General features: G+C 40.3%; 1 protein-coding gene across 3 annotated transcripts in view; it reads left to right on the top strand.

Moving 5' to 3' along the window:
• LOC143819214 (uncharacterized) overlaps positions 1 to 17,546 on the top strand; it is a 184,512-nt gene that overhangs the window by 121,505 nt on the left and 45,461 nt on the right. The window contains exon 1 of one of the 3 annotated variants that reach the window (XR_013224865.1): positions 13,698 to 13,756. The exons of the other annotated variants lie outside the window; for them this stretch is intronic. The gene's annotated coding sequence lies outside the window, so the exon portion shown is untranslated. Of the gene's footprint in view, positions 1 to 13,697; positions 13,757 to 17,546 lie in introns of those variants that run through there. 3 annotated transcript variants of the gene reach the window in all.

Here is a 17,546-nt window from a genome sequence, read left to right as displayed (position 1 = left end):
AGAAGAAAGAAAATGAGTACAATGGAGTATTATGACTAGCATTCCCAGGGCCAGCCAACATTTTCCCCTACAAAATGGGGAGCGTAATATTAGGCGGCAAGTGACCAAGCATTCTCAGCAGTCAGACTTTGATGTTCAGTGCTGGGTGGGCCCCAGCCATCCCTACTTATGTCAGTGCGTTTCCTTTCTAGCATTTTCCATCCTTAACGCATCATTCCATTTCTTGAACCCAGAAACACACTGAGGTCAAATATTTCTGGATTTTGATGGAGTGAGCATTTTTTAATTCTTTCTGCTTTGTTTTTTTTCTCACTCAAATGCTCTACGTTGGTTTTGCTTTTGAAGGGCAAGATTTTCTTGCCAGGTGGGTATTCCCAAATTCTCACAACTCTGCTCATATGGTCTTTTATCAGAGTGTCTCTGAACAGTGAGAACTCATAACTCATATGAATGGGAAACAGTTGGGGGCTTGCCACACTTCATCCCACTTGATTGTTGACATTGTTAGCAGCTGCTACCGTCGATCTATCTTTTACCAACTGGGAGCATATAAAAATGTTATACATACAGCACTATCTTTTCAACTAAGAGAATCATAGTTATGGATGAAGAGGAAAACACATCCCGAAATAGTTCAGTTTTTCTTCCATGGACATTTAAAGCCAACAAGAACTAACAAATTATCAGTAAATATTCAAAATCTGACTTCACAACAGCTGAAAATAATAATATTGGTGAGCTACATATAGTACAGCTATACCCTCCCCCATATCACCAAGTACTCTTATTTTCAGCTTCTCGCAATAGTAGGATGGAGAAGAGGAATTCCTTGGCACCTCCTCAGAAAAGATCACTGATCCACTGGAAAGGAATTGGAAAAGGTCTGACAGTACTAAGCCAAGGCAACCCTTTCACACTTGTGGGAAGGACAGAAGAAGAACAGAGGCTTACCTTCCATTCTGCTGGGGATATATCAGGGAAGAAGATAAGCCACCATTCTGTTACTTTCTTCCTGGCAGAAGATGGCAGGAACAAGAACTTATTTGCCATGTTACTGTAGACCCAGAAGGATAGGAGCTAAACCTCCCTAATCCCCTTTTTGTTGGAAAGACGCAAGGAAGCAGGTGCTTAACTCTCATCCTGCTTGAGACACGATTTGGGGAAAGTGGTTTAGCACCCAACCTGTTGGTTGGGAGACATGTTCTTCACCTTCTACTTTGGGGCCCCAGAAGAGGAAGAGATAGGGCATGCTGTGATCCTGCTGGGACCAAAGTCTGGATCTAGGCTGAGCATCCGCTGCACCATCTGTCCTCTCCCATTAAAGAGAAAGTCAGGACTAAATGCTGATCCTGCTAGGGACTCAGTAGGATCAGATACAGCACCAGGTCCCTCTTCTTCCTTCTTTGGTGGAAGGGGAGTAAGACTGTGGCTCATTTAAAGGAGCAGCTGCAACCTAAACACTGAACTAATGAGCTGGTTGCAGCAATTCCTTTAAATTTGATTGCATCTTCCTCTCCTCTTCCAAATACTTAATGAAGTATTTGTGGATCCCTTCTATATTTACTACAGATTTTTTTTTAGGCAGTAAATTAGTTGCCCCATCTTCATATGCACCGTATAGCATTCCACAATATTATCTTCTCTTATGTGACCACCAAAACAAGGGGAGGAGTACCTGCAAAAGCTCCCACTCAGTTTTCCTTGATTAATTCACGTTTGTTTCCAACTACCTGAGAATCCTCTAGGTTTTCAGTAGTTGAAACACTGTTGAACCCCTTTCTGAAAAACAATTAGCAATCAATTACATTAATTAAAAGGCTTGCCCAAAGGAAATGACCAAGCTTTAACCGATTAGCAGCAAGGGATTCTTTAAAAAAAATAAACACATTTCTTCTTTTTAAAAAAATCCCAGAGTGATAATGTTTGCTTTCTCAAGCAGGCGTCAGATTTTCCATCCTCTCCTAACCCATGTCAGATGTTGGTAAATGAAATGTCACATTAGAACCTCTCTCCTGAACAAAACTCTTAGCTACAAAGGGATGAAGTTGAAAGCGCAATTGTCTAATGACCAAACTATGTCAATTAAAATCTGATATTCAAAAAATGCCAAGCAGCTAAAGTTGCTGCTGACATCATTAAGTGTGCTGGATATAGGGATGGGCACAAACTGGGCGAACCCAGAAGCAAGGTCCTTCTGTTAATTGTAGGCTGGTACACATCCAAATACAGCTTGATTTCCTTGTGTCTAAGGTCTCCCCCATCCCCCCATTTTCTTGGCTCCCAGTCCAATTCAACCCTCACGAGGAACTGAAAGGGCCTGTGTTTCAGGGGGGACAAACATCCAGCTAGAGATGGGCCAAACACTGCCTAACAAGCCAAAACTTGTGCAGACCTCTAGCCAGACTGGAATTCATGAGGCGACATTTGGTTTGCATGTGGTCGCTGAAGAAATCTCTGAGCTTTTAGGGCATGGCTTGGGGCAACTCAGAAAATGAAATTCACCCAAGAAAATCTCTGGCAGAAAAATGATAGACAGCAACGGGGTTGGTGTTTTCCAGCCTTGGAAACACAAATAAGGACCCTCCAGACACTGTTCCAATATATGACAATGGCACTCAGATTTATATAACTGCAGGGCAAGTGTCCATTCCCTTTGTTGGCATTGTGGTTTTGGATGGAAAGGGTGTACTTGCAAAATAACTTTGCTGCTGGATGTGGTAGGGGGATTACTTGGCTAGCTTAGTTAGGGGCCAGGGGGCTTTGCTCTGGGTTCCAATTCAGTTTTTGTTCGTTTGCTGCAAAGGGTGGGAACATTGGGATTTGAATTAATTTTTCCCGAAGAGAGCATTTTTGTTTAGCGGATTTTCTTGCTGTCTGCTTCCCTTTCTTTTTCTTTTCTGTTTATTTCACCCTGTCCACTTTGGGTGGTAATAAGACAAGGGATTGCTCTTTGGGTTTTTGTTGTTGTTGTGGGGACAGCTTTTTTTAGGGAGGCTTCAACTTAGTTCTGCCATTTTATCCCCCCTTCCCCACACACTGACTGCTTTTAGTTTTGGGGTGATCTGTGTTTGTCTTTACTGCGCACTGCTCTCCTTTTGAAGCCCTCCTACTGACCTACTTCTCCTTGGTGGGTGATCTGTGATGGAAAAAGTCACAGTTCCATATAATGAAGGAGCATGTCAAGAAATATTTGGATACATAAAATGAATTCAAGTCAGTGGTGCCTGATGATGTTTATTATTTAACGAAGGGCTCTAAAATGTTAGCCTGGCAAATTACAGAATTGATATTTACTGTGTGTAAGAACCATTTGACAACTGGAATGGCTTAAAACTGTGGATTAGCTGTACCTCCTACTGTAATTCTTGTAATTACTTTGCATCCTCTCAATACAACAATGTTTATAAGGCACAATGGCATAATCTTCATCACTTTAAGAAGTCACACCCTGATTACATATTTCTGGTATCTGATGGTGGGTGCTCACATAGTAAGAAGTCCTAAATATTATGATGAGGAAAAATTGCTCTGGTTAAATCTTTGGCATGTTTGGTTCTTTGGATCAACATAGATGATATGAACATTGACCACAAATGCTGAAAATTTGACAAACAGACCAAAATGCATGTCCATGAGGATTCGTTTACACATTCACATGCACTGATTTGATAGACCCATTAGTCATTGAGTTGTCATGTTTAGTAAGAAGGATCATAGGTCATTTGCATATAGAAGACTCCATTTTGCTGCTTCATTCATTGACATGAGGATGATCATGTGAACTGCCTCAATAGACAAAGTTAATATTTACTTACTAATATCACAGCCCATTTTAAAAATGGGCTTTGAATAGGGCGGCAGGCAGGAGGGTGTGAGAGGGTGGCCGCGGCTCCCTTTGACCCGCATAGTGGGCTAAAGAGAGTTGAAAGCCCCCCCCGCTGGCAGTGACAGGGCTTAGCGGCCTGCAGGGAGGCTGCAAATCCCCCCCCCCCCGGGTCCCTCCCAGCAGGAGCATACCTGCAGGCCTCAAAGCCCTGTTTCTGCCTCTCTCTTCATGGACGACAATAGAGGCCGCAGCCACAAGGCTTCTAGCAGGCAAGGAGGGAGGGTGGGAGCTGGAAGGGGAGGGCCAATCAGGGTGGACCTGGATGGACAGGGCCCACATTCAGCCAGTGTTGAGACAACTACACTGGCTACTGGTCTTCTTCCAGATTAAGTTCAAGGTTTTAACCTTTAAGGCTATACGTGGCCTGGGTCCCACCTATCTGAGGGGCTGCTTATCTGCTTACCCCTCCTGCATGGCTCTCTGCTCTGTGGGTAGGAATCTGTTGACTGTCTCAGGCCCCCGGGATATCCACCAGGCCTTGACCAGGGCCTGGGCCTTTTGGGCCTTGGCCCCAACCTGGTAGAATAAGCTCCCAGAACAGCTAAGGCCCTGATGGAGCCTTCTAAGTTCTGCAGGGGCTGCAAGATGGAGGTCTTTCACCAGGCATTTGGTTGAGGCCAGGAGAGGATGTCCATAGTTTCAATCTTGGGGTCCCACCCTATCTGAGCATCCAAGGGTTAGAATTTGATCAAGACATGGGGTTGGCCGGAATCAGGAAAGTTGGACTGGGGAGATTTTGTTATTGCCATCTTAATTAAGGGATATTATGACTAATGTTATTGTTGTTAATGGGGTTTTTGGGGATATATTGTTTTATGGTTTTATTCTGTAAGCTGTCTCAAGGCGGCTATGTTGTGAGAGGTGGGGTATAAATCTAATAACGAATAAATAAATACTTTGGTTAAATTGTAAGTAGACAAGAGTCAATGGAAAAGGCAATAATCATGGGGAAAGATGATAGCAGCAGGAAAAGAGGAAGATCCGACACATGATGGATTGACTCAGTAGAGGAAGCCACAGTCTTCAGTATGCAAAACCTGAGTGAGGCTGTTAATGATAGGACATCATGAAGGACATTAATTCATAGGATCACTATAAGTTTGAAGTAACTTGATGGCTCTTAACATGCACAGGCACTTAACAATTGACTGTAGTGGTTAGACCAAGACCGTTTATGCACTGGAGGTTTCATGCCAAGCTGCAGCCTGGAGTTTTAGTTGTGGCAGGTTGCCCCACCTCTTACTGCACCCACATGGGGAAGCATTTGGCCTGGTGTGCCTCATCCGCCCCAGATCTGTGCTCCTATACGAGAGCTGGAGCACTGAAGTTCCCAGTGCATAAACAGTCCAAGAGGTTGACACAATATAAATGGATCACTTCAGATCATCCCTCAGGTATCCAAAATGTTCTGGAGTATGAGTGAAAGGTCCTCCATTTAATAGTAGAACCTTCAAATTATAATATAAGATTTATGAGAATTGTACTTCTAATGAGAAATGATTAGCATTACTGAATGTGACTGAATGAAAAAGGCATTCTTGAAAGTGGGTTATGAATCTGAAGCCTGTTCAATAAATAGTCATTGGTGCTCCACAGTATGAACAGTGGCATATGTTCATTTGAACTAAGGATTTTAAAAATCTTTGAAGAACAAATTGGATGTTTAAATGGACACAGTTCAGAATAATCCAGTTTCAAATGAAAATTGGCTATGCTAGGTTTGATATTGAAAAAAATACCTCAGAAGAGATGATGGTGCAGATTCCAGGGACCGTCTGCATTAATCAGCCTAAGCATGTATTTGATTTCAACTGGACCAGGATCCAGTATATCCACAGTCCATGTTGTAAAAGCAAGCTATGTCTCCAAAATACATATTTTCGTTGGAAAGCCATGTACCAAGATCACATGGTCTAATTACCTTTATTATCAGATTTCTTTTAAAAATCCCACAAATACAATGAACTCTAAAAATCCTAGGAATGTGAATAGTCCAAGCTGTGCTTTGACATTTCCTAAAGAGGCACAGCCACATGTGAAGCTCAGATTTAATGTCTCCCAGAGCATTGTTGGAGGTAAAGAAGAAACAGTCTAGACATGAGAGTGGATTAAAAACTAGCAACAAGAAGTTAGGGGATTATAAATGAGGCAACCATAATCTTCAAAAATCCTTTGTCAGGCTTTCTTTGTATCAAATGTCATCACTTTCGCTTGAACACTTTTTAAAAAGACAATGCCATTGTTGGACATCTTTCCTGAGCATTTGCTCAGATGCTTTGTTGAGGCCAGTTTGTGTTTGGCATATTTAGGTGTGGTCACAGACATAAATATCAGAAAGGAAATGCCAAAGACACTATTTCTTGAACTTCATGTCAGTTTACATTTTCCTATTTCATAAAAAAGAGTGACTAGTTTAATCATGAAAGAAAGCACTGAGAATAGCTATACATCATTAGATATAAGTGTCACACAAGCAGAAGCTTTATATTGTCATGGTGATGAGTCAGTGCTCAGTTGTAGATGTTTGAACAGCCATATCACCTTGGGCAATGATCTTGTCAGAACGCCCAAACCAAGTAAGGTCAAGCAGACTAGCTGTCTAGTTTGAGGTTCTGCAGCAAATGGATGAATTTTTTTTACATCTGCAATGACCATTCCATTTTGTGAAAGAGAGCAGTGATACAGGAAATGACATTTGAAGAGAGGAAGGTAACAAGGTGAATTTTTAGATGCCACAGCTATTTCTTAATGCTGGGTCTAAATGGGAGGTTCCTACATCTGGACTAAAAGGGAGACATAAAATACCTTGGAGATAAGAGATACCAGCTACCATCGCTAGCTTATGGTATGATTTCTCTAATTCTCTTCCTGAGGCTATAAAGTCTGTGTGGACTAGCGGTGATAAGAGGACTAAGATAAATGATGATCCACTATAGAATTGATACTGTCAAAGTATCCCAAGATAATCTGTGAAAACTGGCATTTCTGTACTGAGTAATGGATCTGCAGACTGCAACATGAAGTCACAATATGTGTTGAGGCCTTTATATAATGAGTTTCCATGTCTGTTTATCATAATTTTTATGCCACCCCTCTTTCCACTATATTAAACCACCAGCTGTCAGTGAAATGACATGACCATATACTAGGTACTTCTACCCAGGGCTGTGTTGATTCAATACCCTGCTCCTTCCCAAACCTGCTTGAGCTGTCCAAGGACAGACTTTTTATCTGACCCTTTGCTGAAGGGCAGGTTAGCCTTTCAGTGCTTTAATGTGACGGTGCCTCTCTAAGGAAACCCTTGTGAATTATATGATATACCAATAACCTGACATGATGACGTATAACCTATTGTATGCCCATCAGCCCTCTTTCGGAGTTGCAGGGAAAGGTATTGTGTCCCTGAGAAGGAGATGCAGGAAAGTCCTGAGGGGCAGGGAAAGGGAGAGAGCAGCCATCTGGGTCCAGGACCTAAGCACAGAGTGACTGGAGAAAGAGTGACTGGAGAAATAATGTCAAGAGAGCTGCAGTCTCCAGAGCAGGGGTAGTCAAGCGACTGCTGGCAGGGGCTCATGGTAATTGTAGTCCATGGACATCTGGAGGGCCACAGTTTGACTACCCCTGCTCCAGAGATCTGATTCAGCACACACACAAAAAGCCTGGAGGGCTAGGAGCTGTGTTTGAATTTTGCTCTCTCTCTCTCTCTCTCTCTCTCTCTCACACACACACACACACACACACACACACACACACACACACACACACCTACTGGTCATTCCTCCTGTTAGGAAGTGGATGCCGGTGGGGTGGAAGCACAATTACTTTCTTTTTTGTCATCCCCCCCCCTCCATTAACTAATTTTGGACCCATAATTTCTTCCCTCAACTGGGGTTGGTGGGAGAAATTGGGATTACACCATCAAAGGCAGTAACAATATTTAATTTGTCGCTGAGGCATAAAGTCTAGTATTGTCTTTTTTTAAAAAAAATTCTATGATGAAGCCTTAAAACTGTGAAAGGCCTTACTGTAGCGTGTCTCTGGAAAAATATACAATATAGGTGCACAGCACAATGAACAGCTATTTATTATGCATACTTTGTCATAACATTTCACTAGTGTGAGTTTTTAAGGTAGTGTGAAAGATGTTTCACGTTTGCTCTACAAAAATAATATGAAAGGGGAAATATAAGCAGGCTGACACTTATTGACAATTTGGGAGTTAAATTTCTGTTAGATTTAGCATAATATATAGATTGTATTAGCACAAGCTGTTCAGGCACACTATAAATTACCAGATCACATTTATTTAAAACTGTATAACTGTTATCTAAACTCTCAAGCAGCATTTTTGAAACTGAAATTCCTTTAAAAGGCTCAAATAAATCGAGAGGGTTTTTTCCTTTCATTTTGTTTAAAATTAACGAACAATGAATGTATTGACAAAAGACAGCTGGTACAACTTGTAACAAGCACAATATAACATGCCTTGGTCAGTGCATCTTTTCAAATGAAGGCGACAGGGATCAGCCAGCCCTGCTGATAAGTAGCCAGTCAGGTCAGTTCAGGGAATAGCTTTTGAATAGCTTCCCATGCATTGGAGCTGACCATTTGTTCACTAATATTCATCTTCTCTCCGTTATGAAACTGTGTGGTCACCTGGTCACCTCACAGCTGAGCAGGAATTTTTTGGGTTCCTCCCAAACTGGCCTGGAGAAGTTCCATTTTCATCTGCTTGATATTACCTTGTATGGGAATTTTCCCATATAAATAGGTCGATGTTGCTTAGGGACCAGAGATTACTGTGGGAGTAGGCATGTCAGCCTAACAATATTGGCAGGTGCTCTGAGGATTGGGGTGGGGATGGGGGGTGAGAGAGGAGCTAGCCAAACCAGACAGCCAAGCCAAGTGTCTGGGAGAGAGCAATCTTGGTGTAATGTAAGGGCCCAGAAAATCCTTTAGAGAATCCCCCCCCCCTGCAAATTGCAAGAACACTACAAACAAACAAACAAAAAATCCCAAGGAGTTGCGGTAATTTTTATTTCCGGAAGGAAATCTGAAACTCGGCATACCATTTACAGAAATGCTACTCCTTGATGTTTCTTTTTGAAAGTTGAAGAAGTTGGCTGCTGGTCATGGCTACTCACACTTCGGAGCTATGTTAAAGAATTTTAGATAGATTCGGCTAATGGTTTTGGTGTGATTTTAAATTATTGGATTGATTGATTTAATAATAGATTATAGAAAGGTAACAGAGAATTTTTGGTTTTGCAATTTTTTAAAAAACTGGATGATTTAAAGCTTTTGCTATAAGAACACTTTTCTCAAAGTATGCTCCATGGATTAACACGAGACTTAACTTCAAGTAGAGATGCTTAGGACAGAGTCCTGTTTTGAAAGAAAGAGCCCTAGCTGTGGTCTTTGTGAAAAATAAGAAGTCTGAAGTTTAAATCTTGAGTTCCAAAATTAAGAAGTGTATTTTTTAAAATTCAGATTCTGAAAACAGTACAGGGGATTCAGTTTTCAGTTAAATCTCAGCTGATTTCTCAGTGATTAATGGAAAAATTGAACCTCATGACTTGGATTTTGCTTTTTGGGACTGTCTTATTCCCAAAGGCCTCCAAAGCTACTAATTTCATGCTGCTAGAGAATCCACACGGAATTAAATTCTCTTGTAGTTCTATATACTTTGTCAACCAGCAAATAAAATTTGCATGGCATAGGAAATATGGCTCCAATTGGTCATGGATGATGCGTGTGGTGTCAGTTTTCAGAATTTGTGCATCATCCTCTATGCTTAAGTAACAGCACAGATGATGAAGAATACCAGAAATTATTTCAGAAACTGCTACTGATATGTATTTTGTATCACTTTCTCTAGCAAATCCATAATACAACAATAATGAATAAAAACATACTGTTTAAGATCTAACAGCAGCTGTACACCAATGTTATCCTGGTGGCTGCTCCATTAAAAGGACCTGTTTTTTCTTCTGCTACTTCTGCAGACAGTCTTACTATTAGGAAAATCTGAGGAGAGAGGGACTCACTGTACCCTTGTCCTTGATCTGGAAACTCTAGCAGGTACAGAATGCAGCTGATAGGGTCCTCACAAATACATCTTGGAGAGCCCATATCCATCTTATGCTGAGGCAGCTGCATTTGTTGCCAGTCGTGGCCCGGATCAAGTTCTAGGTTTTGGTTTTGACCTTTAAGGCCATTTGTGGCTTAGGCCCTGCCTATCTGAGGGACCGCTAGTCTCTTTATGCCCCCTGCAGTGCACTATGCTTTGTGGGCACTAATCTGTTGGAGGTCCCTGGCCCTAAGGAAATACACTTGGCCTTTTCGGTCTTGGTTCTGACCTAGTGGAATGAGCTCCTGGGAGAGCTGAGGGTCCTGCTGGAGTTGTCACAGTTCCGCATGGCCTTCAAAATGGAGCTTTTCAACCAGGTCTTTGATTGAGGCTAGGGCTAAGAACAACATGGCTCCTCCTCAGGCTTAGTTTGGTATTACATCAACACCCTCACCTCTAGAGAGGTCTGCTCAGGGGAGGGAATTTTGGCTACCAATTTTGTGCCTTGTAGGGGGTCTTATGGCCTCAGGGCTAAATGTGGTTAATTTATATAGGGGTTTTTTTTTAAATGTAAGCTGCCACGAGTCTTTGGGAAGTGGTGGGATATAAATTCAATTAATAATAATGATAGTTATAATAATGATGATAATAATAAAGATGATGATAATAAAGTATCATCAAGCTAGGTGAACCTTCCTCTTCTTTGTAATGAATAGCCCCCAAGAGGGTATGGAGACAGGTGATTGTACAATCACAATGGCTGTAATAATATTTAGGCCTCATAGAAGGATTCCTTGAAAGCACAAAAATAATACAACAGTGATTTAGTCATGCCACCTTCTTTTTGTTCAAGGTTAAAAAAAACAGGAAATAAAAAAATGCAATATTCTGTTGTGGTCAACCTACTCCACCACCACATTCAGCTGCATGTGTAGGCCAATTCATAGTGACAGGTTGTTCTTATCTGAGATATTTGAAGATCTAGGCATGGTGGAGAAAAGCTACAGAGACTATTGCGCTTTCCCCCCTCCATATGGGCTTGCTCCCAGTTGCTCCCTGATGAGAAGCAAGATAACAAGTGGCAAAACCAGTTTTGGCAATTTCCCTCATCTTGAGGCAAATCTGGCCTAAACTCGAGCCAGCCCCTGGATAGCTTTGGGATGAAGACGATGTTATGTGGAGGGGGCTCTAAAACCCACCAGGAACCAGAGGCAAATTTCTTGGGCAGAAATGGTCTGGTAAATTGTTAGTTATTACATATGCATATGTGAATATGCGCACCCACCCCATTAGACATATCATTGGCAACTTTGTCTTGTTTTTTCTGCCCTCCATTTTATACATTTAAGTTCAAAAGAACTGAAAGTCAGGCAACTTATAACCAATCTTTGCTAAGACTAAAACTACTCTGTACAACTTTGGAGCCTTCTCTGCTAATGCCACAATTTAGGTTTTTGATAACTTTCGCTTGGGAAGAGCTATAGGATGATTTAACGTAGGCCTTTTAACAATGATGACTTCATTCAGCATGAATTAGAATGTGGATTTCTAAAACTCAATAACACTTGCGTTCTCCATATTAAACATGAAGCCTGGCTTGTCTGCTGGATGAAATAAGTGGATCTGAACACATTAATCATAATTATTAATTCGAAGGCTGTGACATCCATTTGGAAAAAAATAAACAATGGCTCTTCTGTAACACAAGTAATTTCACTCCAGTGAAGAATTGATTTGATAATTCAAACCAGAAATTGCCCGGAATGTTGAACATGCATTGGCTTTTTTTTTCCCCACTTGGCTTTTTTATCACAGTGTACTGACATAATTTTGCAACTGTAATTCCATAGACTGGAGTCAACAGTTGCATAAGTAGCACAAATTTCTACAAGCATTTGTCAGGCTACTGTTGTCTTTTAAATTGTTTGGCTGTTTCAGAGAGTTAAGGCAAGATTGGTGCTAATGGAAAAAGATAGTTGTGTAAGGTCTGTTGTTACTGGACAAAACAGAACTTCAAAGAGGAAGCACATATGGTTTTGACTTTTATAATGATGGCAGGTGGACATGAAAAAGGTTGATTTCAAAATTTATTTTCATGATACCAGGAACTTCTTAAAAGTTCAGGGGGAAGATTAATTTTCAATTTGAAATTCCTAATAACTGAAACAAGATCATGGTTTTACAACTTCCTGAAGCAGACTTAGAGAGAGACTAGGTCATGTTGATATAATAAACCAATGGTAGGACGAAGGGCCAAGAGTGAGCAATGTTTGGGGAAAGCTGTTTTAAAAAGAAAGTGTATGTAAAGGGCAGGCTGTTCCATTATTCTTCTTACTTTAATACACATGGAACAGAAAATATCAGAGTTTAAATGGCAGTGCATACACTAGCAGGAATAAGACTATAGCATAGCTTGTATCTTTTCTTTACATTGCATTAAGGATGCCTGATTTTTTCTCTTTCTGTTGTTATGAGTTTGCCCTTTTGTTGCACTAATCTCCTATATTAAGTACATCCACCACTTCCAATCTCCTTTGGACATCCATTGACACAGGATCGTCCTTACCAACACAACCATTGCAAAACATAAGACACCATGGCATATTAATGGTATTGAACAAGGTGTAGGGGTTTGTTCTTTTAAACAAGAACACGAGCTTTAAAATGTTGCTGTTATTCACCTTTTTTGTTGGTCATATTCATAAAAACCAACTCATTCAGCTGTCTCATTCTGGTCACATTAAACTATACTAGTTGCAAACTGGTTGGGTTTAAGGGATAGAACATGATTTTTCAGACTATCCCTGTTTCTTGTTTCCCATCTTTGACTCATTTGCAAAATTCTCGTTGCAGAATTTGAGTTCTATTGGCACAGAATTTAGAATGTAATACTCCCCTTACTGTTGCCACCCTTTCCTCTGTTAGCCTTAGAAATTTTCCCTGTTGGGCATCTTTCCAAAGGAGCCACTAGAGAATATACCTTCAGCCATTTCTTATCATATCCCTGTGGCCCACAGCAGATGCCTCCAACAGATCCTTTCCTGTGCTAATGCACCATTTCTTCTTTGAAGCTGCTTTGGAGACGGAGCAGCCTTGTGTAAAACAGCCTGTTCTGCCAAAGAGATATTAAGTTAGCTTTTCAGCTGCTGAGTCTATATCCCTTGGCTTTTGATTTATCGGGTTTTTACTTTGAAGCTCATTTTATTTCACTAAAGCCCATAGGAATCTCAATTACTCTGCTGCATTTTATTTTCTTAGAAAAGAACTCAGCCTGTCATTAGGGACAGGTAGTAACAGTTCTCCTCTCTATTCATCCTGGCTGCAGTTCTGGGAGCTACACCACTATCACTCTCATTTAGCAAATTTGCAATCAGCACTTTTATTCTCAATAAAAAAAATATTTCATAAAGCACAACAGCTTGTTAGACTTCCTCCAGCTAGGCCTAATATGGACATTCAGTAACCTACAAAAAGTAGGTACACACTTTTCAAGGATGGAACTGATACATTTTAAAGGTAAGTAAAATATGAATAAGCTCCCTATGAAAATTAGATCAGTCCTCTGAGCCCCTCAGGCAGGCTGGTGTCAGGACTTGGTCACAATGTCCTCGCATCCATGTGATGTATTTTGTCACTGGTTCTGTAGTCCTCTTGCTAGACTCTGAAAAGAGGTATGATAACCCTGGATAGGCAGGCTAAGTGAAGCTCACATAATTGCTCTTTGCTGTGCTTATGTCTTGCAGGAGAATGAAACTCAGTTCATGGATTCAAGAATCTGAGCTCCACACCATAGACACTGTGTAAGCTTTCCTAATGAACCCATGTGATTTGAACCCAATTCTTCACTAACATGCAGTTACAATAACTTCTCTTTTTTCCTGGCAGTGGTTGGGTAGGACTGGGGAAGCCCAAATTCAAATCCCCAACTCAGGATGAAGCATTCTGGGTAATCTTGGGCTTGCCACACTCTTCCAAACTAATCTATCAGCCAGCAACAATTAACGGTACACATACATACAAATGTAAAATTAACACACAAAGATAATAATTCATACCTTTATTGTTGTGTAATTAACTATACATAAAAGTTACGAGTTTGGAATAGGCACAGCGTATGACACCTTTGAAGGCAGTTTCATTGAAGTAGTCTGCAGGGAGAAGATATGTATAGAATTTATCAGAATTTCCTGGTAACTTGAGATATGTAGAATGGCTGTCCTTATAAAATGGACAGTATAATAATGCACGTTCCACTGTTTTGACTGTGTTCAATTGGCAGAAACACAGACGTTGAGGGTAGGGAATGTGTAAGTATCTCCCTTCCAATAGTGCTGAGGGTAGGCAAATAAAACAGACTAGGGTGAAAGCTCTGTGGTATTTGGGGAACTGTAGAACATAAAGATATGTTGCTGGCACGAAATCTTTAATATGATTCCCTGCCATTGGATTGCCTTACCTATCCAAGATGGCTATGCTGAGAGGGGAGGTTATAAAAATCAAATCAATACATAATCTATTTCAAGGGCAATTGTGAAGAAAAAAGGAGAGCACACTCTCTTGAGTACTTCATGATGAAGAAGGTTTAGAGAATAAGGGCTCCAGGAGACTACATGTCCCAGAAGTCCTTATGCCGGGTGCCATCCCTTTCTATTCATAGTACTGCAGCTGCAAGTAAATTTAGGGAAAGAAAAAAATAGCTGCAGAGAGTGTTTGAACTTTAGAACTTGTTTGAGTTTGGCTTGTACTAATCTCAGGATTTCAGACTGAGAAGAGCTTATTTTCAACCATGCGACTTTCCCCCAATCTTGCACAATTTTTAAGTTTGCTGACATCATTCATTTGAAAAACAAGCCAGGATCACAGTATCCAACCTAATAACAAGCAGTCACTGTGATTCATGGCTACTGTATTTTATACTTCATAAAAATGCAAGCAGTCCTTACATATGATATAAACAGAACAATCTCACAACTGATAATATGATCCTAAATTACAAATATTAGAAAAGTCCCATCCTTGTGATACTAGTTGATGTTCCTCAGAAGTTATTCATAGTAAATCTTCCTCAGAAATTCTCATTTACAGCTCAGCTTTTGCACAAGAAGCAAGCCAGTCCAATTAGGCACAAGCCCTTCTGCTCCAACATTGGTTGGCAAAATGCTTTTTGCACTGTGAGTTTTTTTGGTTATCTATATGGCATGTAAGGACCATTCATGTTTTTATGAACTGTAAAATACAGTAGCCACAAATCACAGGGATTGCTTGTTATCCTTAATTGCATGGCATAGTACCCTAGAAGCAGGAAATGTGTCCTTAAAAAAGAGCATTTGAGAAGGAGACCTCCTTCTCCTCCACCCCCCCTTTTTTAGGAAGGGGGGTAGGAAGGGGATTTTATTATTGTGCCGCCATGCTGTGATATTTTTAAGTCTTTTAATGGGAGTTTTAATGGGGTTTTAAGACACTGTAACCCGCCACGAGCCGTTTGGGAGTTGCGGGAAATAAATAAATTAATAATAATAATAATAATAATAATAATAACAACAACAACAACAACAACAACAGGTTTCAACTGGATTTCTGTGAAGACTGTTTTGCCATCCCTTCCAAAGAGTGAGTTATAAGCATCTCATTTGTTTTGTTTCATTGCTTTTTTGTCATAAGAGGTATAAGTTTTTTGGTGTTTGTGTGATTGGCAATATGAGGCCATAACTTTATTTCTGTTATGGCAAAATAAAAAAATCATTATCCAGCTGATAGTGAATATTATTTTGAAAGATCAAAAAAAAAGAAAAAGAAAAGAAAGAAAAGAAGAGGGTGACTTCACTAGAAGAAACCATTAGCAAATAATGATGGGATGGATGTGCATTTTAATATCCAGACACCTGTTAAAGTATTTAGTTGAATCAAGGCTCCTTTCTCTGCAACAGCTGTTTTTTTTTTTGAGCCATATAAAATTATTGCTTGTAAATTATTAAAAACCCTTCATAAATGGAAAACTACTTACTGAAAACTCTTTCATAAATAACACTGGGATTAAACAGTTGTGTATGGAATCCATTAACAATCAAGGATCACATATTAGCAAAATGTTCCTTTTAAATTTGAAAAAAAAAAAAAAGGTAGCCGGAATATTTTCTGTCCTTCCAAACCTTATTTCCCCTCTCATGGCTGTTCCAAGTCTTGGCCATTCACTTTGGAAAAGAAACACATAGTGTTGCTGAAGATTGGAAAAAGAGCTTGGGGTCAGGGGTCGACACAGTAAGGGAGTTTGCTCTTTAAGAGGTTATCTGTGGATCTGCAAAGCCAAAGTGTAATTGGGTTCTGTGATGTGATTTTAGTGTGTAATTGTATATGATCTTGGCTAGTTTCAAAGACAAGCTTGGGAGATTTTTTTCTAGCTGGTTTGTGATCGCAATATTGGGCAGTCTATGAAAGTCTCTGATGAACAATTCAGCAACCAGGGAGGAGGGGGGAGCACATCTCAATTCCTGAGGCCAGGACCTGATTCACTTTAATTATAAATTTAACAAGCACATTCCAATGTACACTGTATTTCCCCCCTAAATAAAGATCCACATTCTGTTGTCACAAATCACCCCTTTGCTGCTCAAACATCAATCCCTGCTTTAAGGAAGGAATTGTTTTGCATCCATATTAAATACAATGTTTGGGTTCACTAAACTGCCCTTATAGTATCTTCTTTTCTTCTTTGTGGGTTTATTGAATTTCTGGTTCCTGATGCTTCTTTATTTTCCTTCAAAACCACGTGAAACAAACATTTCCTATTGTTTTAGTTGTTTAGGCTTCCCTTGATTAAGCTGTCACTGCTGTCAGTTATGCCCTTATAAGCCTGGTTGGATCTATTTCATGTTAAGAAAAAGCTCAGATAAATCCAGGAAAGCTTAATGTTTATCCAATGTGAAAATAATTACTCAAAAGTGTTATTCTTAATCCAGATAATTAGAGTGAGGAAGGAAAGATCAGTGTCATTGTGAATTATGCCCCAGCAATTGACTCTTGGTCCTTGTAACTTTCAGGTGAAGATGTGAATGGATAAAGGTTAGATTAACCATAATCCAAAATAGCTGCAACCTTAATCTGTTATGATACAAGGATGATCAGTTAAAAAGAGCTGGATTGTGGGATTGTTTCTGGTTGGATAAGATGCTGCTCAACTGGGACTCATCTTAAAACATGCTCAGTGCCATGTCACTGCAGCTGTAAGCACTTCTGCACGGCCGTAGACAGTCACAGCTAAGAGCCAGCCTGCTGGCCTCATAGGCTGGGCTTGGTAACATTATACTAACACAGCCGCGTCTGTGTTTTGAATTAACATGCCTTAATGCAAGCGGCATGGAAAAATGGACGGGGATAGCTCTATAGAAAGTTTGCTCAATGACAATCAGGGAGTATTTTGTAGTAAAATGATGTACCATGCTGACTCCCACAGACACACGCGTAAATGCAATAATTTGTAACGTTGGATGTGGTTTTCTCTTTTCAATGGTTATGATTTTCAAGCACAGCTTGGAGGCTTATGGAAACAAGCCACTGCCTTCAGTAGGATGCACCCTTTTGAGTGATTCCTTG

Source organism: Paroedura picta, chromosome 10 (genome assembly GCF_049243985.1).
Source record: "Paroedura picta isolate Pp20150507F chromosome 10, Ppicta_v3.0, whole genome shotgun sequence".
In the NCBI taxonomy this organism is placed as follows: Eukaryota; Metazoa; Chordata; class Lepidosauria; order Squamata; family Gekkonidae; genus Paroedura; species Paroedura picta.
This window is presented reverse-complemented; position numbering and strand designations above follow the sequence as displayed.